The following is a 15,374-nucleotide window of genomic DNA, read 5'->3' as shown; positions in this document are numbered from 1 at the left end:
CCAGGAGATTTTTTCATAGGTCCTGTCCTTATGTAGTGATGTGCACCAATCTAACTCACATCGGGATTGTCGCACTTTACAACAACCAAATTCAATATTTGAATAGACAGGGGTTTTGCAGTTATAACGCTTTAATGGTAAATATTAAATTTAAAACTTTTTTATAAAATGCTTTCTGATGATCTTTTAGTAATGGGACCACAGACAAATGATCCCATCTGTAGATAGTACAACACATGCCCAATATCTTCACACTTAGAAGAAAAATGAAACAGTGGTGACCGAACGATGAATCGTTTGGGTTTGTCTATTTACATATGGCGTGCTTGTACCCAATATTTATGATTTTTTTATTGTTGTTTAGGGGACTCTTATTATCCTTTAAAACCATGGATGATTAAGCAACGAATTTTCATATTTTTTGATTTCTTTCTTATATATATACGTACTTTTTCTATCAAGTTTTAGTCCTGCCATTATTCTAAGGTTGCCTTAGAGTGGAACAGGGCCAATAAGATTCATTTTGTACCAAAACCAAATTTCCCACAGTTTCGCTCTAGTGAAATATACTGGGCAATCACAAAACTTTGTCTTTGGCGAAGTGGTATAACAGTTAGAGATGTTCTTGGCAAGAGGAAGTGAACGGAAATAGCGAAAACGGTGTCTTCTTCCACAATACGGGCACTAATTGTGGTGGGCGCTTAAGAAGAAGTTTCAAACACTGCATCTCCGTGGACCGTTGAGAGTAATCTACTGTGCTTGCTCAGCAATTGTTTCGCCGTGCTCGATAAAATCGGTCAGGTAGACGTCATCTACACTGACTTTCAAGCTGCCTTTGATAAAGTTAGTTGCTCGCTCCTGCTCGCTAAACTTAGCAAGTACGGAATTCATAACGATTTAGTTAGGTGGATGGCCTCTTTCCTTACGGGCCGCCAGATTCAAGTTAATATTGGAGCTGCCTTTTCCCCTGCCTTTATAAACAGCTCTGGAGTTCCGTAGGGCAGTATTCTGGGCCCTTCACTATTTAATATTTTCATCAACTACATCGTCCAAAACATTGGGTCCAGGATTTTGCTCTACGCCGACGATCTCAAAATGTATGTTCCCATTGACAACGTTTCGTCCTGCGAACTTCTAAAATCTTGCCTTGACGATTTTAATGTATGGTGTTCCCAAAACTGTATGTCCGTTAATGTTAGCAAGTGCAGTATTATCTCCCTGACCAAAAAACGCAATCCGATTTTGTTCTAATATACAGTAAGCGGGATGATTGTTCCTCTTAGTGAATTAGTTTGTGACCAAGGTGTTCTTTAGGACAGTAAGCTAAATTTTGGACAACATTTAGATGCAACCATTGCTAAAGCTCTTCGTAAAACAAAACCTTATGTTTTGTTCTCCGTGTTACTAAAGACTTCAAAGATCCGTTTTGTCTCAAATCTGTTTACTGTGCGCTGGTTCGTCCTATCTTGGAGTTCGCATCTATTGTGTGGTCTCCGTTCCAACAAGTTTGGATAGATAGGATTAAAGCTGTTCAAAAAAAAGCAACACGTGTGATGTATTACCGATTACCTTGGTCCAACACACAGCCTTGTCATTCCTACCAGACGCGATGTCTTCTGTTCGGTTTGGAGTCTTTAGAAAACAGACGGTACACAGCTTAATGTATATTTATCCACAAGTTAATGAATGGCAATATTGATTGTCCAGTTTTACTTAGTTTGCTAGATATGTCCGCTCCTACGCGAGAGCTCAGGCCTAGAGCCTTGTTTAGACTCGGTTTTCGAGGAACCGTATTTGCAGCCCACGATCCGCTCATGTAGCTAACTAGAGCCTACCCCCGAAACACTGCGCCTTGTAAAACGCCGCTGGGTAAAAGTAGGTTTCTAGCCAGTATAGTCAGATTATATCCAGCTCGAGCCGAAGATAAAAACCGAAGTTGCCCCGACAAAAACGAAAAATGGTGGCCCCGTTCGGGGCCCTCCCACTTTTTTTCTTCTCTTCCTTCTACACATTCTCATGTCTCGAGCTGTTACGCGGAATCGAACCGCGTTGTTTCCACTCCGGTCTCTGCGCTCCTACCGCAAGACCGTCGCTCTTTGTTGAGAACGGTGTGCTAAAGGCCCAATATATAGTTATAGGATAACTTTCCTTTCGGATTTTTTAAAAAAATGAACTATTTATTTTACGATGTTGGTCCGAGCTTGGACGACTAAAGACTGAAGACTGCTTTATTGGAAATAGTACGGCTACGTTGGCCGCGCCGATTGCGCTGACGATGCGTCTGGCTGCTGATGTCCGGAAGCGTCCGTTCCCACGATTCCATGCTGGTGTCCAGTTGCTCGCGCGTGGTGTTGTGGCCGCTGGCTCGCGCGTGGCGTTGTGGCCGCTAGTTCGCGCGTGGCGCATTGCCTTCTTGTGTTTCACATAACTTCCCCCCCCTTAAGATTGGAGCGCCTCGATCCAATTGATGGGAATTTTTCCTGTTCTTCCAGAATGTGGTACACGAGTATGCCAAAATTGCAGCTAACAGCAAAATTGCACTTGTTGCTGTTATGATTGTGTGTTTCTGATTTTTGTTGAAGTGTTGCTCAGCTAGTTTCTCTAGGTTGTTTATTTTAATCAACACAACGTCTTCTTCGGATTCCGCTGCTTTCTTCGGGTATTTTCCGTAGGTTGGGATTAGGTATTCGTGTGTGATTATTGCTCTGCTGTTGAATGTGAGGTTCTTTAGCTGAATTGTGCAGTTCTCTGCTTCTATGATTGTTGGTGTGCTGATATTCTTTGCAACACCACATGAGTCGTATACCGTTATTGGCCTCTGTGTATCCAGTAAAATTATCCCTGGAAGGATTTCTTTGGTTGCCCACTTTTGAAGTGCAGTTTTTATAGGGCATATTGGGGTTTTGTGAACTAGGATGTTGAAGATACATTGGTCTTCAACTGGCCAAGTTGGTTCGCATATTTCGCATATGTTATTTTGTATGAATATGCGGTTAGCGTTCTTTGCAACATATTGGACATGTGTGTCGATTTTACTTCCGTTTCTGTTCAGAGTATGGAGTTCTAGGAGTTCGAACGTTTCTTTTTCAAGCATGGGTATCTTGACTAACATGACGGCTTGATTATTGGAGAAGGCGATGTTCCCGCTGCAGTATTTGAAGACTTCGTCAAGCTGGTTCATGCTGATAATCTGATTTTTTAACAAATTGTACAATTTTTCTTTTTCTCCTAGAGTAAAGAGGTCCTTGTGAACAATGTTTAATTTTGCAAATTCGATCTGTTCTCCTTTTATTCTTAGTATTTGAATAATTTCATCTACTTCGAAAATCATGCTAACAACTTCCAAATCACTTGGTGTTTTCGAAACTTGTAGAATATTTTGCGTGACTTTACGTAGTGTTTTTGTTATGTTGTTTAATTTTTCCTCAAAAATTGAGTTTATTTTATACTGTCTATTACTGTTGGTTATGAGTCCATTTTCTTTTTGTTCAATAAGGAAAAGATGTTCCTGAATATTTTTCAAATCATCACTGTCTGGATTTCCTGCTATGAATTTAATAGCTGTTCCTAGTGCGTCTATAAGACCTCTTTTCTGTCTTATTGGCTTAAGACCACTTAGTTGGTTTCTTGCATGTTGCAGTTTGTATTTAAGTGTTCTACCTAGATGATGTTCGATTGGCTTTATAGAATTAGCTGTTGTTTCTATGTAATCAAGATTTGTTTCAATTATTTTCAAATCAATTTTATGTATTAATCGAGTGTATCCAGCTCGAATCCTTACTGTACCTAACTTAGTAACGATTATTCCGTTATCGTTGGTAATTTCTTTATAGTTAGTAGCTTTTAGCTTGCTTATTGCTAATAAGAAAAAAATAAAAAATTTTATCATAATGTTTAGATGCTGTAAAGAAAGAAAATTTGAAAGTATTTTTTATTTTTTTCGTTTTCTTTTTAGCTTTGTTTTGTGGAGCTTTCTCTGGTTTTGATCGATGATATTTGTTTCCTTATTTTCTTTAACCTTTGTTTCTTTGTACCGTTCTTGGTGTTTCAAGTTATTACGTTTCTTTTCATAAACTGTATCGTTTTCTTCGAATATTTCATATTCTTCTCTGTTTTTGTTTAGCCTGTTGAGGGTTTGTTGTTTTGTTCCTATGGATTTTTGATATATTTCATTGTAGAGTTTTTCTTTTTGAGCAATTCTCGCTTCGATGTTTTCTGAGATTGGTGTATCATATTTTATTCCATAGAATAACTCTCTAGGAGTCATATTGATCTGGGAGTGAATCGAATCGTTGTAAATGGCTACGGCTAAATTCATTTTGGTAGATTCTGGATAACTTTTAGTTGTTTCCTTATTGGAGAGAATGTTATGAAGTTCTCTAAGCGTTCTATGCACTATTTCAACAGTTCCGTTTGAAGAAGATTGTCCTACACTTGTGTAATGGTATTCTATCGTGTTTTCTTCTAAAAATGAACGTATCACTGTTGAAGTGAATGTTGGTTCGTTATCCATTACTAAAAGATTCGGTTTTCCAAGAGCTGCTATAAACCTTGTGAGTGATTTCAAAATATGTACCGTGTTACGTGTTTTAGTTGGTATAGCCATTGCTAATCTAGAAAACTTGTCGCAAAAAGTTAGATAATTTTTATCATGTATGATGAAAATGTCCATATGCACTATTTGCAATGGTTTTGTGGGAGTTTCCGTGAATTTATATTTTTGTTTATATGGATGTCGTTCATATTTTGACCTCAAGCACAATTTACACAAGTTAATGAATGTGGTCACTTTGGACTTGATATTAGGGAAAAAATACGATCTTGCAATGTGTTTGGATGTTTCAACGATGCCTCGATGGTTTGCTTCATGTTGCACTTGAATGATTTGATTCTGCTCTATTTCGTCGGTAATATCAGTGATCGTTTTTGGGGTCCAAAATATTCTGAATGATTTCACTCTTGAGAAATAGTTTTTGTACACAATCTGTAGAGTCGCTAATATTTTTTCTGAGCAATTGATTCCATTTGCACATCTAGTGGATGTATATTCTTTCAGGATGTTTATTAGGATTGCTGGGGTAAAAACGTGTCGTATAATAACTACTCGATGATAGTTTGTGAAAAGTGTAGAGGCTGTCGTACTGTCCTCGTTGCTTATCTCAAGAATTATTTGGTTTTTGAATACATTTAATGGTCTTTCAGTTGCAGAAATGTACTCATTATCGTCAGTGTCAGCCGAATGCTGAGTCATGTCATTGCTATTAGTGTTAGCGTTAATTTCGATTCTTGATAGGGCATCTGCATTATTGTTAAGGGTTCCTTTTTTATATTTTATATCAAATTCAAATGCTTCTAGTTCGAGTTTCCATCGCAGTAATTTACTGTTCAAATCTTTTTTTTGTCTCAACCAAACCAGTGGTTTATGATCTGTACGAATTTCAAAATTTTTTTCCAAATAGGTATGGTCTGAAGTGTTTGATTGCAAAAATTATTGCGAGTAACTCTTTTTCTGTAGCCGAATACTTACATTCAGTGTCGTTTAATGTACGAGATGCGTAGGCTATTGGGTGCTCTTTGTTATCTTCAAACTTTTGAGAAAGTACTGCGCCTAATGCAAAGTCGCTGGCGTCTGTTTCCAGTATAAATTTGTTGTTGAAGTCCGGATATTTCAGTATCGGGTCGGATGTAAGAAGCTGCTTGCATTCACTAAAACATGAAATAAATTCTTCAGTATGAATTATTTTAGCATCTTTTTTTAAACATTTTGTTAGTGGTTTTGTTAGTTTGGCGAAATCTTTAATGAACTTACGGTAGTATCCGAGAATTCCAAGAAATCCTTTTATTTGTTTGGTGGTTTTCGGAATTGGCCAATCTAATATTTTTTCTATTTTGTTAGGATTAGGTTTGATACCGTCTTGGGTTACGATGTGACCCAAAAATTCACAATCCTTTTTTAAAAATTCACATTTGTCAAGTTGAATTTTTAAATTGGCTTTTGCGAGTTTTGTCAAGACTTTGTTAAGGTTTTCCATGTGTTGCTGTAATGAACTTCCGAAAATTATGATGTCGTCTAGATAAACAAGACAGCATTTACCAATGAGCTCGTTCAGAATACTATTCATTGCTCTTTGGAAGGTAGATGGAGCATTTTTTAACCCGAAAGGCATCCGAATAAACTCGAAATGTCCTTTTTCTGTGCTAAAAGCGGTTTTTGGACGATCTTTTGGTTCTACTTCGATCTGATGGAAGCCTGATTTTAGATCAAGAGTTGTGAAATAACAACTACGGCCAAGTCTGTCCAAAATTTCTTCTATATTTGGAATAGGGTATTTGTCATCCATGGTTTTGTCATTTAATTTGCGGTAATCAATTACAATACGCCATTTTTGTTTTTTGCTAGCATCTGATTTTTTTGGAACTATCCAAATTGGGGATGTCCAAGGAGAGATTGAGTGTTGAATTATTCCTTGGGCAAGCATTTCGTTGATTTGTTTCTCGACTTCTTGCCTATGAACGTAGGGATATCTGTATGTTTTTGTGTGGATAGGGATTTCATCTGTTGTGTTAATACAATGTTTAATAGAGGATGTGCATGAAAGTTTATTTTTTTCATTGTGTATTATTTGAGAGTTTTTCTGCAAAATCTGTAAAAGTTTGGTTTTTTCCTCCGAATTTAGATCTTCTGTGCGAATCAGTGTTTCTATTGTTTTAATAGAAATCGAACTTGTTTCGGTTTCGTTTGAAATGCTACAATTTAATTCGATTGTGTCTGAAATTGGTTGAACTTCAGCAGGACGTGTCCATACAAATTTGACTTCATTGCCAAAATTGGTTACAAGTGCTGTAATAAATCCGTTTTGAGATTTGTAAAGACCAGGTGAAATTTCAGAGTCTAGGATTTTTATCTTTTTTTCCAGGAAGACGTCACCGTTTTTATGAGTTACCGGAATTTTGACTTTTTGTACGGTATGAGCGTTCAGAGTTACATCTGGAAGTCCTAAATGTTTTATGGATAATGGTACTGTATTGTTTGGAAAGATTAGTTTGTGTTCACGTGTGTCAATGTGACATTGCAAACTTGATAGAGTTTCATATCCGAGGATTCCATCGAAGAACTTATGAAACTTAAAAACGTAAAATTTCACATTCTTTTTACCAAATATGTCAGAGTAGTAACATTCGTTGATTTTATGTTTTCCTTTGCTGTTTGTAACTGTGGTTATTGGGCACTTTTTTCTTAAGGTCGATGGCACAAGTTCTGGAGATATGAAATTTTTGTTTGAACCACTGTCAATAAGGATTTTTGCAGTTTTTCCTTCTATTGTTTGGCAAAGATAGGGTAAGAAATTCGTCGCTAAATCGGAAAGTTTTCCTGACTTAAGATTTGAAAATTTACTTCCTCCTGTTCTGGGGTTTCTTGTTCGACTTCCTCAGCTGAATCTGAGTCTTCATCGTTATTGGTTGTGTGCGCAAAAATTTTGTTTCTATTGCTTACCCTGAGGGTAGGGTCAATATCCATGGGGGTTGGCTTTTGTCTATCTGATTGCGGTTTTGGAGAGTATGAGTTAAATTTTTTCTCCGAAGTTTTGTCTTTTTTGTTATTGAATGCTTTTCCGGATTGGTTTTGTTCAAATACGGCCTGAGTTTGGGTTTTTGTTTTTTCAGCGTTTTGGAATCTGCACAAAAATGCATATGCTGATTCCAAGTCGTTTGGTTGTGCGGTTTGTGCATAACCAAAGTAGGGCTTGCTCAGTCCATTAATGAATGCGGCTAAGCATTCCTGTTCAAGGAAGTGATTTATAGCCTGCCAATGTTTGGCATATAAGTCGTTCTCTCTTGCGACCGACTTCATGCTAATCATAATTTCCTTTACTTTTTTATAATGAATGTTCAGCGACTCGTTCATCTTCATAGACCAGAGTTGCGTTTGGTAAGTGGCAATGGTGTTCCTATCGCCATACACTGACTGTAAAATTTCAGCCGCCTCCTCAAAGGTTGAGGGATTCCCGTTCACACAAATTGTGTCACGTGCCCTGCCTTCGATTTTGTTGATTATTGTTTGCTCGTAAATAGCAAGCAATTCAGGTGGGGTTGTATTGTTCGTAAATAGGCTCAGTGTCCTACGAACAGTAGTTAACCATGCTGTCAACTGTTTTTTGTTACCATCAAATGAAGGTATGATCCTAATTGGATCGGGAATGCGAAAGAGCGAGCTAGCCGATTGGCTTTGGCTCTGCAACTTCAGCGCGTTATTTTCCGTTTGGAGAGCACTAATGCGTGCTTCCAATTGTCGGATGGAGTCACATACCGCTTGGTAATTGTGTTCCTCCATAGTAGTAAAGGTGCGTGCTTTCACTTTTGGAAAAGGGGAAAATTTTGGCATAGGCAACTTTTTTCCACACGATTGTCACGCGTTGGACAATACGTATTTTTCTTCTTTTTCACTAGTTATGCACTTGTATGTTTAAGCGTTTTGTGATAGAGTTTCAATCACTTCACTCACTACACTTAAAACTTACTAACTCACCTTTCGTGTTTAATCAAAAATTCGATTGGTACCTGGGTTCCACGTGTTGGGTTGAGTCCAGTCGATGTCCAGCTTCGGTTGGAAATTTTGAAGAGTAGATCTGAGTCCTTTTCTCTGAATTGATATTCAAACGTCGGGAACCGCCACTAATCGTCCTCGTGTCGGGAGATGGTGTTTAACCGGATGATTCCACAGCGAAAAGGCCCGTACGGCTGCGCCAGTTATAGGATAACTTTCCTTTCGGATTTTTTAAAAAAATGAACTATTTATTTTACGATGTTGGTCCGAGCTTGGACGACTAAAGACTGAAGACTGCTTTATTGGAAATAGTACGGCTACGTTGGCCGCGCCGATTGCGCTGACGATGCGTCTGGCTGCTGATGTCCGGAAGCGTCCGTTCCCACGATTCCATGCTGGTGTCCAGTTGCTCGCGCGTGGTGTTGTGGCCGCTAGTTCGCGCGTGGCGCATTGCCTTCTTGTGTTTCACATAACTATATATCTAGTGTGTGATCGTTTGTGTGGACTGTATGGGAATGCATCGGTATACGCTCAACCCGCTCTAGCCATTTAAACCTCTCGCGGAGCGAATTCATATGGCCACCGCGAGAGGCTTTTGCTCTTCATTTAGCGATCGCTTGCGCTGCGTACGTATGACTGAATGACCGCTCGCGCTGGGTATACCCGTACGGGTACCCGTACGTCCGCATTCGACTGCGCTGGGTATTCGACTGGTCTACGATTTCTCGCGCTGGGTTTTCGATCGCTCGCGCTGGGTTTTCGAAAGCCCGATCGCGCAGGGCATTTAAACATCGTATCGTATTGCATTGCGCATGCGCACTTGATGACTTCACACTTGAGGGTTCGGCTAGCCAATTACAAACATCGATTTTTCAGTTCGGATCGGCTGCCGTGGCACCAGATGGGCGCAGTGGCCAGAGATTTCTGGTGGTCGCGGGACGGCGGAATTTCTGCGTTGGTGTAAAAGAGACAAGGATCACGCCATCTCACTCTTGCCCATTAATTTCCTATCTCGACCCGAAGCTAGTGATGGTAGGGTATAATGGTCTAGGAGACCTAGTAGATTTAAATTCTTCTGTGAGTGACGTACGGACTGTTTCTAGAAACTTTTCATTTTAGTTAGCACGGTCAGGGAATTCTATTGTAATAAGCTAAGTGCAGGGTATTTTTAAGTATAATTATAGTAATGTAGGCCAGCTGGGCCAGATAACTTAAATTCATAAATTAATAAATAAATAAATAAATAAATAAATAAATAATGCAGGAACCAAGAAACAAAATACTTGAATTCATAGGAACGAGAAACACATTGCTTAACTGTACAAGAGAAAAATACTCATTTTTTTAAATCGTTAAAATTTTTTGGAACCTCAAATTAGTATACTTAATGAATTTTTGAAATTATAAAAGTTATACAATATTTTGGAAAAACACTTAGAGTATCTTCACTGAAAATTTCAAATCGATCAAACATCTCAATAAAAAGATAATTGGTCCGAAATACGCGAAATACGGAACGTTTGAGGGGTATCGACCGACAACGAGAAATAAAAATTATTAAAATTTGTATAAAAACTTGTTTGTTTTAGCAAAACGATAGAAAATAAGTATTTCTAGGCATTGTAAAAGTTTCATGCCGAAACGACAATCCAATTAATTGTAATTTGACTATAAAACTACAAAAACTACCCGTGTAGGTGGTTAAATGAAAAAACTAATTTCAAAACCAAAAAAATTTTCACTGAGAAATAAATTTTTCGATGTGCTTAAGAGGTTGAAAAAATAATTAGAAGCGAAAAAATGACACAGATTAACATATTTACATTTTTTTAAATAAATTTTTCCACGGTCAACAGCCCTTTTCAGTATATTGGATGGGTTAAGGCAGTAGTTAAATTTATCGGTCGTTATAAAAAAAAATGTTTCGTTCGCAATGCAAATTGAAGACTTTTTTAACAACTGCTCGATTTTTTACACACGCTTTGTACGGTAGCCATGGCAATTGTACACGCGTTTTAACGGGTGGAAAAATTGGATGCGTTGCGATACCCTTCCGCTATTACTGTCTTTATATCGGTCTTTATATGTTTATCGACCGATTGTTAACTTGGTTCGCGATAGGTACCAATATTACCTGAAAATGAGCAACGAAAATTTTCGCATTTTTTTATTTGACATACTGTATATGTTGCTTACTTGTGTTTTGACTGCAGAAATAAATTTTTCACGGTTTGCAGGCTAGAGGTTTCAATTCGTTTAGCTGAAATACTTGCGGATCACTTTGTTATTTATTGGCTGGATTCGAATGCTTTCAAAAACTCTGAAAAGCGGGGTATTGCCGAGCTCAGCGTTGTTGCCGACACTTTACCATCTCACCGATGCGAATCTGTTGAGTTTGCTATTAAAAACCTATTGATGCGAGTTCAACCGGCTGGCCACTAGTTAACGCAGTGCTGCTGGGGATTCAGTTTAAAAATAACTTAACTTAATTCCCTGCAACCTTTGTGCGGATTGATACCCAACTATCATGTTCGGATTCTGAATTCCAACTGATGATTGGTTCACGATCTTGATCGATGCTCGTTGTAAAACTGCAATTCTGCATAATGCGGGTGGTTCGCGTCGCTATGCGAAGCTGCAACGCAGCATTACCTAGAGGTCCGGGGGCAACGTCACGATCGACGAATGCTGAATTGGATAATGCTGACTCACAATGTCTGCGCAGGCGTTGTCTTTACCAAAGAGACTCGAGATACTTGAGATGATGAACCAAGATGCTAGAAACTGCTTCAAAAGTGATTCGGGATACTTGGGACGACGAACCAAGATGCTACAAACTGCTTAGAAATTGATTCGGGATACTTGGGACGGCGAACTAAGATGCTAGAAACTACTTTAACAGTGATTCATGATACTTTTACGGTGAACCAAAATGCTAGAAACTGTTTTAGAAGTTTTTCGGGATGCTTGCGACGGTGAACCAAGATGCTAGATACTGTTTTAGAAGTGGTTCGGGATATCTGGGACGCCGAAATAAGATGCGAGAAACTACTTTTAAAGTGTTTCGGGATATTTGGGACGACGAACCAATTTGCTATAAACTACTTTTCAAGTGTTTCGGGATACTTGGGACGACGACCCAAGATGCAAGAAACTTCTTTAAAAGTTATTCATGATACTCGGGACGGCAAACCAAGATGCTTAAAACTGCTTAGAATTTGATTCGGGATACTTAGGATGACGAACAAACATGCGAGGACCTACTTTCAAAGTGATTCGGGATATTTGGGACGCCGAACCAAGATGCAAGAAACTACTTTAAAAGTGTTTCGGGATGCTTGGGACGACGAACCAAGAAGCGAGAAACAGCTTTAAAAGTGATTCGAGATACTTGGGACGACGAACCAAGATGCGAGAAACTACTTTTAAAGTGTTTCGGGATACTTGGGACGACGAACCAAGATGCGAGAAACTACTTTAAAAGTGATTCGAGATACTTGGGACAACGAACCAATTTGCTATAAACTACTTTTAAAGTGTTTCGGGATAATTGGGACAACGATCCAAGATGCTACAAACTGCTTAGAAATTAATTCGGGATACTTGGGACGACGAACCAAGATGCTAGAAACTGCTTTAGAAGTGATTCGGGATACTTGGGACGGCGAACCAAGCTGCTTGAAACTACTTTAAAAGAGTTTCGGGCTGCTTGGGACGGTGAACCAAGATGCTAGGAACTGTTTTAGGAGTGGTTCGGGATAACTGGGACGCCAAACCAAGATGCGAGAAACTACTTTAAAAGTGTTTTGGGATACTTGGGACGGAACACCAAGATGCTAGAAACTACTTTTAAAGTTTTTCTGGATACTTGGGACGACGAACTTAGATGCTAGAAAATTCTTTAAAAGTGATTCATGATACTCGGGACGACGACCTAAGATGCTAGAAACTGCTTGAAAAGTTATTCGGGATACTTGGGACGGAGAATCAAGATGCAAGAAACTACTTTAAAACTGTTTCGGGATGCTTGGGACGACGAACCAAGATGCGAGAAACTGCTTTAAAAGTGATTCGAGATACTAGGGACGACGAACCAAGATGCGAGAAACTACAGTCAAGACAACGCAAGCGTATACATTGTGAGTCAACATTCGATCATCGCGACGCGGCCCCCGGACCACAACATTATGCTGAGTTGCAGCTTCCCATAGCAATGCGGACCGCCCGCATTATGCTGAGATTGCAGATTCCCGCAGCGACGCGAACCACCTAGAATCAGAAGACCGTGAACCAACGATCCAGATCGCGAACCGATCATCAGTTGGTATCCAGCATCCGAAACCGATAGTTGGGTATAAACCCGCACATTATGTTGTAGGAAATAAAGTTTGAGTCTTTTTTAAAACTCAAACACCAGCAGCAGTGCGGTAACTTAAGCTCACATGATGAGATATATGAAGAGTCGTTGTGAAGCAATGAAAATCGTGATGAAAACCGTAGGTGCTAAGTTGACACAGCAATGGCTTTTTGGTAAAAAATTTGTCGCATGTTTACGCTCTGATGACACCTGGTGTACTATTCGTAGATGAGTTATCTAACTGTAAGCCAACTGTAAAAAGATATTCAATTCGGAAAATGAAATAGTAAACCACTCTTTTCATCTGCGTGAGGAATGAGAAGGATTGTGTTACCAATGAATACGTTGATCGCGAACTTTGCTCACTCGACGTTTCCTCCATCGTGCGATAATTGAGGCAGGAAAATTTTATTTGGAGTAACGCGGCACAGCACTCACTAGGCAGTGTTGATTTCGTAAATGTTTAATACTAACCTGATAGTCTAGACAAAATTGAGGAACTGATGGCTTATAAAATATTATAAAAAAATTATTATACGTTAATGTGGAATGAACAAATATAACTTTAATTTGCAGACTAAGAGAACTCCAAAGCGCAAAGTGAACGCGTTCCAGAAGAAGAGCGAGGAATTGTTGAAAACACTCGGGGTAACGGTCGATATTGAGGATGGACGACGGCGAACGCGAACGCGCTACGTGCACTTGCGTGGAAGTGGTCCGGCAACGCCAACGGCGACACCGGCAACACCACCGGCAAAGCGAACACGAGGTGGGGTTCAAACGCCCACTTCCAAACGGGGCAAGCCGACGGAAGAGGTAGTTCCGGGAGAAGAGTCCCACAACACCGACAAGGGCACACCCAAGAAGCGAACCCATGTGGAACCGAAAAAACTAGATCTGACGGGTGATAACGAAGCATCCAGTAAGGACGATAAGGACCAACCGGAAGTGGACGGCACTGAAACTTCTACGGCGGTTGCAAAGGATGCGGATAGCGAGAAAGAGGTAACCAAGGATACGGTAGCTGAATCAGTCAGGGACGAGGCTGACTCGACAAAAGATGCCGCTGAAGTAAAACAGCAGGAGCCAGCTAAAACAGAAGAGGCGCAGAAAGAAACGACAACCGTCACGGAAGAGAAAAACGATTCAGGCGTTGAGGAAAGCAAGTCGGACAGCAGCAAAACACCCGACACACCGATGGAGGTTGATGTGCAGGAGGATAAACCACCCGCAGTAGTGGCCGACGAAGCTAAACCAACTAACGACGTCAAACCGACCGATGAGGAAAAAACTGTTGTCCAGGAGTCGGAGCAACTGCCGCCTAGTGTGGACGAAACTGGAAGTTCAGCTAAAGAGGAAAATGTCGGCAAGTCAGCTGAGAGCAACGGAACGCCGGAAGTTAAAGATGTAACTTCGGAGACGGCAGCAGAAGTAGTGCGAGCTACTGATGTGTTGAAGGAAAGCGCTCCTACCCAAGAAGCAGAAAAAACCCCCAGCAGTGTAACGGTGAATGACGTTGTTTCAGCGGCGCAGAATAATGCGAACGAAAAAGATAGTCCAACTGGTGAGTTATGATGTAGCAACGTACGATACGTTAAAAACATGTTTAAAACCGTCCTTTTATATCTTTCTTTAGTGGAATCTAAAATTGTAACCAACGACATGGCAGTAGCAGAACCCGCAACTGCTGCTCGATAAGAAATTCCCGCCAGGCCCGACGAATTTATTTTTTTGATTAATTTTAGCGTATCCTGCGATTTCTTATATTTGTCACGATTGATGAATTATTAATTTTTGAATTGAACTACCGACAATATGTTGGGCAAAAATGAATACATCTGCGAAGAGTTAGCATTTTATGAATCGTTGTTTTTACGTCAACGAACGTAGAGCATGCGTGTTGAAATAATAATTACCATATTGACATTTAATTTGCTATATATACCGACTTCAAACCAATACAAATTTCATCCCATGCATGTGATTTAGCTTCTCTTGTTACGACAATGATTTAGTAAGCAATTTTAAAATATTCAATTTGATTTCACAAAATGCTTGTTTTCTAGAAAATTGTCGTTTTTAAACTATCATATTGTTCAGCAACAAATAATCATTACTCTAATTGGTGTTAAATCGTACGCGCACATTTTATAAAAAAGAACGTTTTTTTGTTTAAATTCTCTATCGATGGCCATCATTTTTTTTTTTCCATTGACACAATTTGAATCAAGACAGGAAAGGACGTGCAGAAAGAGTTTTGACCATACTGATCGCGATCGAAAGGGCATCGCGAGTTAAGGTAGAACGGTTAACCTTATGTTTTCTAGTTATTGCCATCCTAGTTTATTGTTTGTTAAGGGAAATGATCAAAAATTTCGGTATACCCGAAGCTCGAGAAGGTTGAACGTTGTAGCGACAACAGCCATGAGTGAAAGGGGATAGTAATAGTTTTGTAGAATTAATCTTCAGGCT

Source organism: Anopheles ziemanni, unplaced genomic scaffold (assembly GCF_943734765.1).
Source record: "Anopheles ziemanni unplaced genomic scaffold, idAnoZiCoDA_A2_x.2 scaffold_48_ctg1, whole genome shotgun sequence".
NCBI lineage: Eukaryota > Metazoa > Arthropoda > Insecta > Diptera > Culicidae > Anopheles > Anopheles ziemanni.
The sequence above is the reverse complement of the archived record's forward strand: the minus strand, read 5'-3'. Positions refer to the sequence as shown.